Consider the following 13935-nt stretch of genomic DNA (forward strand, 5'->3'; position numbering starts at 1 on the left):
CAGGTGCATTTAGAGCACTTTATACCTACTGCCAATATTACAGAAAGATACATAACTCGAAAGGAAAACTTAGCATACACTAGAACAATTCACTCACATTTCTTACTCCAAGTTAAATATTTCTGAACCAAATGTTAACTGCCACTAGCGAATTCCCATCATGTGGTGTTTTTACACATAGAGCGTTCAAACTGGAAAATAATGCCTCCACTTTTTGTCCTTTCACTTCTGAAAACACAGGAGGGACAGACATGATTTCAAAAATTGATATTTATGATGCTCTCATTGTAACCCTACTAACACTAAGCACTCCCAGTTCCTTTTATGCAGCTTTCTGCTTTAGATGTATTAAAAGAATTAAGATTTTTAGAGCGAATCACACCCTGTAAAACATTATGAAAGCATGTTTCTATAAACTGTTCCTGCTACCATGTGCTGAAGAACAAGATCAGTTCAACAAGATTAAATCAAAACATGAGAACGCTCTACATCCTATTATGCATTAAAGAAACAAGCCTGCACACACTGTCAGATTGATTAGTGATCCAGTTATTTACTAATTTTATCTGACCAGCTAGTACCATATACTCCAGACCAAGGCAGACGCCGATTATTCTCAGCAGATTTGGAAGTATTACATTTTGGAAGACAATGTTTGCTACCTTTCCATGTCCAAGACTTCAAGATTTCAATACGCAACTTTGGCATCAGCTTTCATTTCTAAATTCCTCCAGCTCTTCTGCAGACAAATTGTTCAAATTGACTAATCTTTTGCTCTTGAACTCATCTGCTTGTTTTAATGTCTTATCTAGAAACAGCTGATTTTTTATAAGCATATAAAAGAGTAGGCATTACTGCAAGATTCACCGCAAGTGAAAACTAAGCAAGTATTCGCACCGTCTGTGTCCTTCTGGATGATACTCATTCCCTCAAGTCTAACAAACCTTGTCTGTAAAGTCCTGCTTCTTAGATATAGACTTACATATGCACTTTTTTTGCATATGCTTCCACTATTAATTCTTCCCAGTGCCAACTTTAGCTCTTCTACATGTTCTACTTAGCTTAAGTTACACATCTTTCTTCAAAGAGTCAGTATATTTTTATTTTCTTAGCTGCATTTTTAAGGAGGTAAGAAACTGGCCTCTTGAGTTTTAACTGTTTTTTTTCCTTTTCTAACCTTTCAATTTTCTCATCTTCCTTTGCTTATCTATGGGTATGTAATAATCCACTTCTGCTTCAAGACACAGAAGCAAAACCCACAGTGCACACAAGGTCAGAGGGGTCTTCATCTCCTTAAAAAAAATAAAAATAAAGGGTTCTGTTCTTGCACTCTTTTGTTTGTTTGCTTTTAATTCAAAATAAAAGAGAATTATATCACTTCTAAATTACCAGATGTACCATGTCTTTCTCAGCCCAAAGCCAGAGTGAACAGGTCACTTTGACATGAGGAGATATAAACCATACAGGGAAAGAAAAGAAAGAAGGGTGTCTGGCATGGCACCCTCTGGCATTTCAAATGGCAGTACCTTGCATAAAGGTTTCCCCACATGGCTGACACCACACCAAAGAACCGAGGCCAAAACCTGCTGCACAGCAACAGCCTTCATAATACGTAGCATGGGGCTGGAGATTGCTTCAGGCGCTGTAACTGTGCCAGACAGAGCTGGAAAAGCTGTTTAAAGCTACCGCACAAAACCTGCCTGCTAGGTGAGCAGCTCAGAAGACACCCTGGAGTATTTTCACAATTGAAAGGTACAAACCTTCAGCTAAGCCTCTGGATACTTTATCTATATTAAAAGGAAGCAGGACTCTTTAAAAATAGCCTGTGAGAGGCGAAGCCCTGACGGGTCCAGAGATTGTGGGGATGTGCCAGGGGAGAACATCCAGCTCTAGATCACAGGCACTGAGCTGCCAGCAACCAAGGAGTCATCATAATTGTAATCTAGAATTGAGTTTCGTATTTCACCATATTTTTGTAACTTCATTTCCACACATAATTAGAAACTAACCTTTGTTATGTTCCTTACCGTGTCTCTGTTCTACATTTTTGACTGGTGATACAGGTAAATTGAGGTAAAGCTAGCAAAATTGGGGCTTTCAATTTTTCACAAATCAGTAAGTCAAAAGGCATCTTCAAACACACAGTAAAAGAGTTTGGAGACTGGAAGTGATACTGTAAGGTCCTGGGGCTTGGGAAGGCATTTCCACATAGCAGTGCCCCTCCACAAAGAAACCTTTTGTAACTCCAGGCACTACTCAAAGCATTACAACTTAATTCAGTATCCCCATTCTATTTTTACTTCATGACTTGAAGATTTTTTTGGAGCTGCCTCTTCATATTAAAGCCCAACTCTTACAGCACTGACATTGCATTAGGGCATTTTTTTTGGCTGTTGGTTTACATGGGGGAAGGACTGTTTCCATAAAAACATCTAGCCCAATTATATTATAATTCTCGTTTATTAATAGCTCAGTTATGAGCATTTCCTGAAATGATTCCAGTGTGTTCCCTTATTACAAACAAACCATGTGTGTCCTAGCACTTACAGCTCCAGGAACACTCATGTTAGGAATTAGTCTTTATGACTTGTCCTTTTGCAGCATCTAACACAAGTGCTTGTGGGAAGTTTGTGCTTTGTTAGACCATGCCTCTTTGTTCTTCTTTACCCCTGAGACTCGGGAATATTTTGCTATAATCTTCACTGTAGAGGAAGGAGAAAAACGTCTGCTTGCAACAAAAAGAAAACAAGCCCTATTTTTTAATCTTAGTCTCATAGAACCTGTCTAAAGAGGACTGTGTCTTTTCCAGTACAGAAAGGCAAGCTGATTATTTTCTATTTACTGAATTAGCTAGATCAGTTGATAGTGACCCTCAGGAGAACGAGTACCAATAGAGGACAACTCAGTGCTTCCACCCAGACCAACAGTTTGGTCTGGTTGAGAGTTCCTTAGCCATGTAAACAAAACTGTGTTTCACTATCCTAATTTTTAAAGGAAGAGTAATTCAATTTGACATTAAGATAGGGCAAATTGCCAGAGGGAGTTTTGGGGAGGGCTAAGAAAAGACAAAAAAAAAAAAAAAAAAAAAGAAATCGGCAGGATTCAGAAGTGCACATGGTAATTTTGGATACACGAGGGACTTTGCATGCATGTTCTCTCCTCCCTTGATTCCTAATACCTTCACTCAGCAATGAATTCTTGCTTCTAATCTGCTCTTGAGGGAAAGTAGGTTGGGCCCAGCCTGCACCTTTCAGGAACAAAGAGCCAGAACAAGTCCCTGAGAACATAGCTCATTATGCTGTCTGGCAGAAATAAAGAGGAGGTAAAACAACAGATTAGCTGGAAGAAGGTGAGGTTAAGAAGAAAAATAACTTATGCACAGTGACTCGTGTTTTGTACAATTCATCTTTCTGCAAAAATTTGCTTTTTCTATATTGAAAAAAAAAAAAAGCCTTGAGATTCTGGGCTTTTCAGTTTGACAATAAAAATTATGACTCTCAGTATCGAATAAAAATTAATAAACTCTTCAGATTCCCTAAATCATCACAGCACACAAGACTACGTACCTCAGACTGAGTTTGTGACAGATAAAACCTCACCACTATAGACCTTCGCAGTGTTTGGAGGAGATGTGAGTCAGGTTCAGAAATCAGGTTTTAAAACAAAAAGATGTAGTGAAACATACTTGATAAAATGGTTCAAACTAGGAGCCTGCTCTGAGCTCAGAAAAGAACATATCAGACTGATTTTTTTTTTTCCACAGGACATTAAATCCACCTCTCTACTTCATCATCATTCTGTTTTCCTGCCAGTGATCTCACTAACCCTAACTATTCTAAGCATCATGTCTGTCGCTCCATCTTTCCCATTTATTTCTTTATCACCCCCTTTCTGAGAACTTTTAAGCCCCTTAGCATATTTCAACCAATTTTTCTTAAGAAAGATCTCAAATATATTAGGTTTTAGCATGTTTCAAGTTCTTCTGAAAATCGGTGTCTGAATAGTGGAGAGAAATCCATATTAGTTACCTCATAGAGAAAAGCTACTGATGGAGCTCATCAGCATATATACCATACAAACAAGTGACATTTATTTGGGACAACATTAGCAGAAACTCAATATGACATTTCCATCTAGCAAAACCAACTGCTACAAGTAAACACATTCTTCTCAGACTACTATACTCCCTAATGAGTGAGCCAAATTGAGAGACTTAGTACTTTTACCTCAGCTTTACTTACCCACTCAATTTTGTGGGTACAGGGCAACTGGAAAGGAAAATCTTGTTTGGAGGAGGGAAGAAGGGTTGGTGGTAATGATACTGCCCCATAAGGGCAAAAATCAGAGCTCTTCCTGGTGTTAATCCAAACTTAAGATGCAACCCCCTACAAATGAAAATGACACCCCAAACTCACCCTTTCTGTTTCAACTACAAAATATACCTTACTCTTGGCCATGGAAACACAACAAATAGACATAAGATTAAAACATAAAACAAGACCTTCATATAACTTTCCTTTTGAGAAAGAACCACATGATGAATGCTAATCAAGCTGTTTAATATGCTTCAAGCATAAGTGTCAGAACTGAAAGCAGTACAGAAAGCGAACAGAGTAAAATTCTACTCAAGAAAGAGGCAACATATTTGGCTACTATGCTAGATGCTGATACGACATAACTATGTGCAATGTGCTAAACTTTCAAACTGGAAGGTTGAAAAAAGAAGGCAAGAAAAAAAAAAAAAAAAAGCTGAGACTATTCCCCGCCCCCCCCCCCTTGGTTTTTTCAATACTTTCTCTAAAGAACTGGATGTGTGAAGGAAAAACGCAGAGCATGATATTGTCACATTCCCGTAACCAAAGAAATACAGCCAGGAAAGTAAAATTCCTACAGCAATATGAGCAAGACATTTTTAAAAAAGTGAAGTGCTGTTTTCAAAGCTGCTTAGGTAATAATAATGGGAAATCCAAGGAAATTTGCTTTTCTTTAAAAAATATTAGAAAACCTTTTCTGAAATTCATAGAATCATTCAGGTTGGAAAAGGCCTCTGAGATCATCAAGTCCAACCGTTAACCTAGCACTGCCAAGTCTACCCCTAAACCACGTCCCCTAAGCACCACATCTACACATCCGTTGAATACCTCCGGGGATGGTGACTCAACCACTACACTGGGCAGCCTGTTCCAATACTTCACAACCATTTCAGTGAAGAATTTTTTCCTAATATCCAACCTAAACCTCCCCTGGTGCAACTTGAGGCCATTTCCTCTTGTCCTTCTTGTTTCACTTCTTGCTTGGGAGAAGAGGCTGACCGCAGTCCACTACGACCTTCCTTGAGGTTGCTGTGCTCCCTCAGCTGCTCCTCATACAACTTGTTCTCTAGAAACTTCACCAACTTTGTTGCCCTTCTCTGGACATGTTCCAAGGCCTCGATGTCCTTCTTGTAGTGAGGGGCCCAAAACTGAACACAGTACTTGATGTGTGGCCTCACCAGAGCAGGATACAGAGGGACGATCACCTCCCTGGTCCTGCTGGCCACACTGTTTCTGATACAAGCCAGGATGCTGTTGGCCTTTTTGGTCACCTGAGCATGCTGGTGGCTCCTTTTCAGCCAGCTGTCAAACAGCACCCCCAGGTCTCTTTCTGCCAGGCAGCTTTCCCTCAGCCTGTAGTGTTGCATGGGGTTGTTGTGCACCAAGTGCAGGGCCCAGCATTTAGCCTTGTTGAACCTCATAAGCTGGCCTTGGCCCATCAGTTCCGCCTATCCAGATTCCTCTGCAGAGCCCTCCTACCATTGAGCAGATCAACACTCATGCCCAACTTGGTGTCATCTGTGAACTTACTGAAGGTGCACTCGATCCCCTCATCCAGATCACTGATAAAGATGTTAAAGAGAACTGTCCCCAGTTCTGAGCCCTGGGAGACACAACGTATGACCAGCCTCCAGCTGAATTTAACTCAATTCACCACAACTCTTCAGGCCTGGCCACCCAGCCATTTTTTTACCCACCGAAGCGTACACCCATCCAAGCCATGAACATCCAGTTTCTTCAGAGAATATGGTGTGAAATGGTGTCAAAAGCTTTACTGAAGTCTAGATAGACAACATCCACAGCCTTTCCCTCATCTACTAAGCACATCACCCTGTCATAAAAGGAGATCAGGCTAGTCAGGCAGAATCTGCCTTTTTTAAGCCCATAGTGACTGGTTGTGATCACTTAATTCAACTAATTCTGAAAGCATGAGATGAGCAAAAATTGAAAACGAGTATTCAGATAAGACTACAGATAAGACTAAAGGTAAAACAATTACTTCTCCAGCAGAAGTGATTGATCACAATGTTTTCAGATACATACGTTTAATTCATCAGGGATTTCTCCAATGGTCATTAAATAATTGATCCCAATGAATTGCTACCATGTTTATGTAAGACAGAGTAAGATGGGAAAATAGTGTCCTTAAAAGCAAGGTTTAAGACACCAAAAAAATTACATTTTATATTCCTAATTCCTTGACTCTAAGTACTAGCAAACAAACGCAATTACTCAGCAGGTCATGGAATCCACCCATAATGTCCTATGTCTTCACAAAAAAAAAAATAAAAAAGATAAATTTAAAAAAAAACACATTCACAGTATATCAGTGAAGAGAAATCATGAAAAAAAATATTGGGAGTCTTATCAGATTTTGAAAAACTGGACAAGAAGTCTTACTAGACTGCTTTTTTTTTTTTTTTTTTCCTCCAAAAGAAATTGAGTTTCTGCTTCTTCCATTAATGGCAAAGCCATTTATCAGCGGTAATCATCCTCTACCATGCATGATATTAACTTTAAAATGCAACTGTCTCAGCAACAGACAAAACATTCTGCTTTTGAAGAGGAACAGGCAAGCCCTTTTTTCCTTTCCAGAGCTTCCCCATCACCATCTTTGATTTACCAAGCTACTTCCATTAACTTGGAGGAGTCTAGAGATCAAAACTGGAAAATAAAAAAGCCCATACTCAGAGAACTATTCAATGTTATTGCCAAGGCACCGGGTTAATTTCACTTGTTTATTTACAATCTAAGTAAATGTGCTTTGCATTTAAGGGCTCCAAATGCTGTGAAACACTTGAAGGAGATTATTATAAGTTAGTCATGGCTTCAATGTTTTGCTGAATCAAAGCCATGCTGAAGAATCTAATATAAAAGTTGACAAAGGCTCAGCACTAACTCTCAGGGTTCACTGAATTTTGTTAAAGTTGCCCTTTCCACAAGCTGCAGCACTGATATAAATGACAGATGACTTTATTGAACCAAAGGACAAACTTGCAAAACTAAATAACTATTTGTAAAAATGATTTAATCTAAAAACAATTCTAAATTACAGTTGATGATGTGTCTATATACTTAATATACCAGGAGGCTAAGTTATTTATACTTATAATTATCCTTGCAATGATCTAAAAATGACATAAAAATCAATGCATGCTCATTAGCTTCTAAATTCTTGCCAAAATTTAAATAATATGGAACAGTAAGAAGTGCAGTGCTTTCACACTGCCTACAGCAGCCTACACCAAAACCCTTTGGAAAAAAAATTCTTTACAGAATTAAGACACGGTTTTCCTCCTAAAACAAACATCTGCAGTCTTGTTCTAACTTGGTTTATTATTCATGTTCAATAGCTGGGAGTGTTCAAGTGATTTTTTGAGCTTACCCTTTTTGAGTTTATCCCTTCCCTAGGATAACCAGTTGCATGGTATTCCAAATTAACAGGTATCAAATCTCTCTGAAGAGACAATGAAGGCAAGAATGAAAATTTAACCCACTGGTGTCCTTACAAGGAGATGAGCAAGAGTAGTAGAACTTATCAAAGGGAGTAAGAGGACATACAGCAGTAATCCAGGCACCCACAATATGAGGGGTTGCTTTTTTATTTTTAGTGTAGTGGACTACAGAGGCCTACAACAGAAGTATTCTAGCTGCATCTCTAAGTTGTGAACCTTTTTTCCAATGCATCACTATACAGACAGGATGAAGGTTTATTTAACTTTGAAACAGTATTTCTAATCTCCTGTAAAGTAGTCTTACCATAAAATTACTGATATTTATATCACATATTATGTAACTACACATAAATTAGTCGTATATTGTTATATGATTATATAACTGTACATAAATGAATATTAAGTAATATAAAGTATATATTATATATGTATACACATACAACCATTATTACAATTCTTTTTTCTGTGCAATGCATACTTTAAATTGAGCAACTATGTACTTCTGGCATGTGCTTCAAAAGAAGTTAGCTAGATATCCACTACAAAAACTGGTTTTAATCTTCTTATCCTACATAACATTAAGTCCTCTTTCAACTTTATGTGTGTTACCGTTTGACAGAGACAAGTTATTTAATACTAATAAGAAAGGCTTGTAATGCAAATTCAAATTTAACCTCACCAGAGTACCATCTGCCCGTTGCCGTAATATCTTTCAAAACGGCTGACATAAGAAGTATCAAATGTTCTTGTAATATTTCAAAGGGTCTTTTAAGTAAAATTATGCTATTTGATTGAATGAATGCTTCTGTGATTTAAAACATATTACACTTGCAGTTTTCCCATTTATAACTCCAATATGTAGCATAGATTAAGGACCCCATGCTAAAAAGTACATTGAAAGACAGGGATTAAATGGTTTTGTTTGTATTAGACAACTCCATATGAATCTTAACCACATTCAATTTATTTATATAGTCCAAATTATTTTACTACTTCTCAACATGCTTTGATTATTTTAAATCAATTACAGAAAGTCAGAGAGAAAAGAAAAAGCTGCCTACCTCAATTTGCAATGTACAGGTCAAATTATCTTTTTGTTTACATCAACCAACATTTTTATTAGACTCAGCTGTCCTTTCTTTACTTAAATGTAACTACAATGGTTTCGGTGCAGTTATTCAAAAATGTTATTAGTAAAAATTAGTCCTGTGTTTAGCCCACAGATTTTTTTTTTCCCTCAAAGTAGAAAAGGATGAAAACAGAAAAACAGCATTAGCACATTGTGCCAACACAGATATGGTTGTTTACAAGTAGATTATTCCTTCAAAGCACAGAAACCTATCTCCACAAAATACAACTATTTTCATGGCAATAAATCTTGAGATTTTAATCCTGTCCAGGAGTAACTTTGCCTTGGAGCATGTAATTTCCAAGTAATGCTCAACATACTTCCCCAGACTAAAGGTTTTTGGGTGTGCACCAACTGCTTTTTTACATTGCCTTGCCTCCTCCAGCTGGCTGCTATGTAATTTCCAAAGCATTACTTTTCAGTTGTAAAACCTATCAGCCATAAAGTACTTTCATTCCACTGCAAAACAGCACTAATTGTACAGTATCTGCAGAACACAAAACAGAGCTTCAGCTGCAAGAAACACTGAAATAAAACTTAAGCATCACAGGGAAGGATTAGCAGGTGTTCACCTATCCTGCAACCTTTACACTGAAGATTCACAGTATCTAAAACAAATGTCTGAAAAGCTAAATCAAGCACCAATGGATACGGCAGACTTGCATTCACCTAGATGAGTGGGACCATGAACATTTGCAAATATACTAAATCTAAAATTCATGACAGTACTCATACCATGCACAGATGGTCAGTGAGTACATCTATGACATTATCATCTTTATTTAGTTTCAGCACCAGGTAAGCAAAAATAGGCTGATCGTAGAATGAAGAGAAAATTTAATTTGAGGGAACTGACCTTGGAGATAAAATCCCAAGCCAGCCAGGTACTTCCCATGACATGTCCTACCAGCAAAACCACAGTCTAAAAAAGGAATAGCAGCATCTAGGTCCATAAAGCCACCCCATAACAGTAACTGCATATGGGGAGGGAAATTCTTTCTTCATTTATCTGCAAGATCAAGACTTTGTGGCAGAAGTTAAAGCTGCAAAAGCAGCAAGCTGCAAAAAAAATAATCATCAGTTAGTTATAATTTTCATCAGAGCATCTGACTAAGGAATACAAGCTCACAGAGAAAACAAAGCTCCTGCTGAGCTTGTGATGCTCAAATGTACATAGACTAAAATTTCAAGCTGGAAGGGACCCAAAGGACCATCAAAAGTCCAACCCTTCACCCCACACAGGACCACCCAAAAATCAGACCATATGTCTGGAAGTGTTGTCCAAATGTTTCTTGAAACTAAAGCAGGCTTGTTGCCATGACCATTGCCCTGGGGAGCCTGTCCCAGTGCCCAACCACCCTCTGGGTGCAGATCCTTTCCCTAACCCCCAGCCTGACCCTCCCCTGTCCCAGCTCCATGCCGTTCCCTCGGGTCCTGTCGCTGTCCCCAGAGAGCAGAGCTCAGCGCCTGCCCCTCTGCTCCCCTCGTGAGGGAGCTGCAGGCCGCCATGAGGCCTCCCCTCAGCCTGCTCTGCTCGGGGCTGAACAAACCCAGGGACCTCAGTTGTTCCTCATACGTCTTGCCCTCCAGACCCTTCACCATCTTGTAGCCCTCCTTTGGAGGCTCTCTAACAGATTTGTATCCTATAAATACAATACCAATAGTAAGAAAACATGGAAGGCAATTCAATGCATTCACAATATATTTTCCTTAAACTGCTTTTTAACATTCTTTACGTCATTTTTGCTTAGCTGGGTGCAAAAGCAGAACTCACTGCTCTTCAAAGAAGCAGCTTTGCTTAATTAAGGAGTTCTTGTACAAAACCAAGAAAGCACAGGAGCTTAGCTCTTGCTGGGTGTTGGCTGAAGTCTGTTGTGACTGCTCGTGAAGATCCATACCATGAAGAATAGTTGGCATAGCTCCAACGTACAATGTAACTGCAGCAAAGCAATGCAGTCCCACCAAAAGAAAAAATAAATTACTCTCGTAAAAACTGCATGGCCAATGCTTTAGAAAGTGCTGCTTCAGTTTAATGGCTGTTAAGACTTTAAGCTGCAGTTTTAGAATGTCTTACTGCATCCCAGGTGGAGAGAATTAAAATAATTTTGCTGGAAACAATAAAAATACAGATTGCTTTAGCCACATCACTGCTGATGAACAGTGCATCATACTGGAGGCACTGCTGATGGCCATCACCATCTCAAATTAGCAACAGTTCTATCATGACTGTAGACTGCAGTTTTTTTCTTGGTTGAAGTCAAAGATATGCCTACAGCACAGCATGAAGGACTAGCTTTGCCTATCCCTTGAAATACTTTTATTTATCTTTAGCACTTCTTGATACCTTCCTAGGATACACTTCACTCTAAATTAGGACAGATGGCTTGTTATTTACCTAATGTTTTGTGTAACTAGTCTACTGCGCTGGGGATGGATGCAGATGACACAGAGCAGCGTGCTATTGACCTACTGCTCAAAGCCAGACTAGTCCAGCCCCCCGCTGAGCAGGATCACCTAGAGCACATTGCGCAGGAAGGCATCCAGGCGAGGTTTGGGTATCTCCAGAGAAGGAGACTTCACAATTTCTCTAGGCAACCTGTTCCAGTGCTCTGTCACCCTCACAGCCCCCTCACATTCAGCCAGAACCTCCTGGGCTTCAGTTTGTGCTGCCGGATCTCCCTGTGCACAACAGAAAAGAGACCGGCTCCATCCTCTCAACACCCTCCCATCAGATATTTATAGACATGGATGAGGAGTCGGTGTCCCCTCAGCCTTCTCTTTTCCAGGCTAAACAGGCCCAGCTCTCTCAGCCTGTCCTCATACAACAGGTGCTCCCTTCAGGCCTCTCGTCATCCTTGTAGTAGCCCTCCTCTAGACTCGCTCCAGTAGCTCCGTGTCCCTCTGGTACTGGGGAGCCCAGCACTGGACACAATGCTCCAGGTGTGGCCTGAGCAGGGCTGAGCAGAGGGGAAGAAAATGCTGCTAGCAGAGGATGGTTTCGATCCATCGACCTCTGGGTTATGGGCCCAGCACGCTTCCGCTGCGCCACTCTGCTTCTTAGTGCAGGCAGCAGCACCACTGACCTAAAAAGCCAGTATGCAAACAGACTACTCCAACCCTGAGCTTCCAAATTAAAAAAAAAAAATAAAAATAATAATCTGATATTTATTTAGGGCATGCAGAAAATAAGGGCCATGGCCTTAAACTGGACAAACAGAGGTAAGCTTTCTCAAGAAACTGACCTCCTGAAGGGTACAAGTACACAGCAGCACTGTAGGAAAACAAAGGCTGCTGTAACAGCTACTGCACAGTGACTGCTGACATGAGCTTGATTACCCCACAGTAAATACAATGTAATTCCAGACAGCTCACCCTTGAAAGATTCATTAAAAGGATGTGGACACGCCTGCAGAAGTGGTGAACTCAGTTTTATGACATTACAACAACATCGTGTCTGATGCTTCAGTAGTGCCTCTGTATGAATGGAATGTGCATGTTAACTCCCAACTCAGAGGAGCAGTCTTACAGGTTTGGTAATAGGAAGTCAGAATTAAAGCTTAATGCAGAAGAGCAAACACAATGAAAATGGCAGAAATTTAACCAAGGGAAGAGTGAATGAAATAGTGTAGGCACTTTGTCAGTGTGTAATTCTGAAGAAAGGAGGAATTACTAATTTCTTGACATAACGTTTATGTTTGGAGCACAAAGTTTCTCAACACACAGGTTTCTCAAATTTCACAAAAGAAATGAAAAAATAAAGCAACCCTGCTGATTCAGAAGTGTGTAACGTAACTTTTTTACACCACACTATTGTCTCTTGTAAAATCTTTTTCATAAAAATACTAGGTTCATTTTTTTTAATTTAATTCAAATCTAATTTTACATCAGATTTGTCATTTCCAAGCCCTTAGAAATTCTATCATTTTCTAATTACTGAAAAAAAAAAAAAAAAAAAAAAAAAAAAAAAAAAAAAACAAGAGGGAGTTGAACATAAAGTATCTCATGAAATATATTCCATTTAGTTCTTCTACAGCTTCCTAGGAGAAGGCAGTAGGGACGTGAAACTGAGGTCCCAACAGAGGTATACATGAGCAAAAATTAACTCACAGACACAGAGTAGGGATTTGAGTGCTGATGAGTAAGGTTAAGAAATCACATTAATTGTAAAGAGAATTAACCCTCTTGTTATGGCATAAGGCAGATCTTTTTCACCTTCTGGTTTCTTCGGTGTCACAAATAGATTCCTTCTAACAAGGACAAAAGTTTTCCACTGCTGGTTCCCAGTATTGTGAAATGACCTTAAAATTCAAGTGCTGTCACTGTATTTTTATGAATATACTGATGGTTAATAGTAAATTTGGCTTTGGGGTAAAAGGACACAGAGGAAAGTAAGTTCATACTTCTGTTCATGATTTCTACCTTTATAAAATTCTCATCATTTTTAAAGTGCACTGGACTGTCTGAAAAGAACCTTTGCTTTGCATGGCTAACCACAGAAAAGTTTTTGTCTTTAATAAGGGCTTAGATAAATAATCCCAAATCCCAGTGGGCCTTGTTAAGGCAACATCATAAAATTTTTACACTTCCTTATGAGTTTGGGGAAAAAAAAAGTCTATGTATCAGTCTGAGCTCATGCTGACTAATGTGGCCTTAGGGAAGGGACTGTTGAAATGCATGCATATTGCCATTAGAAATGGAGTTATAGACGCAATTATGATAAATCAGCATGGGTTTATTAAGTAATGATCAATTGTTTAAAAACTTACTGATTTTAGAAACCATGCAGAACCAAAATGTGCAGAACTAAAGTTTAAATGCTGTAAAGCTGGTAACTTGTTGGTTCTGTGCGTTGCGTGCACCAGGAGGTATTTGTGTCACTCAGATTTAGGTAACCAGTGACCTGACTGATGAGCAGGGATAGGAGAGCTGATGGAGACGGTCCCCAGCTGGTCACCCTGCCTGGTTGTCTGAACCGCTCATCACTCATTTCCTAAATTGACATGGTTCACGGTGCAGCATCTTTAAGCAACCCAAAATT

The 13935-nt window shown here is 39.3% G+C and overlaps 1 protein-coding gene and 1 non-coding gene across 2 annotated transcripts in view; both read right to left on the reverse strand.

The window, feature by feature from the left end:
• Window positions 1–13935, reverse strand: part of UBE3D (ubiquitin protein ligase E3D) — an 81661-nt gene that overhangs the window by 34709 nt on the left and 33017 nt on the right. The gene's annotated exons all lie outside the window — the stretch shown is intronic.
• On the reverse strand, window positions 11881–11952 carry TRNAM-CAU. The gene has a single exon. It is a non-coding gene; the product is annotated as a tRNA-Met (tRNA).

The sequence above is a fragment of the Aythya fuligula genome, chromosome 3, assembly GCF_009819795.1.
Source record: "Aythya fuligula isolate bAytFul2 chromosome 3, bAytFul2.pri, whole genome shotgun sequence".
Classification (NCBI taxonomy): domain Eukaryota; kingdom Metazoa; phylum Chordata; class Aves; order Anseriformes; family Anatidae; genus Aythya; species Aythya fuligula.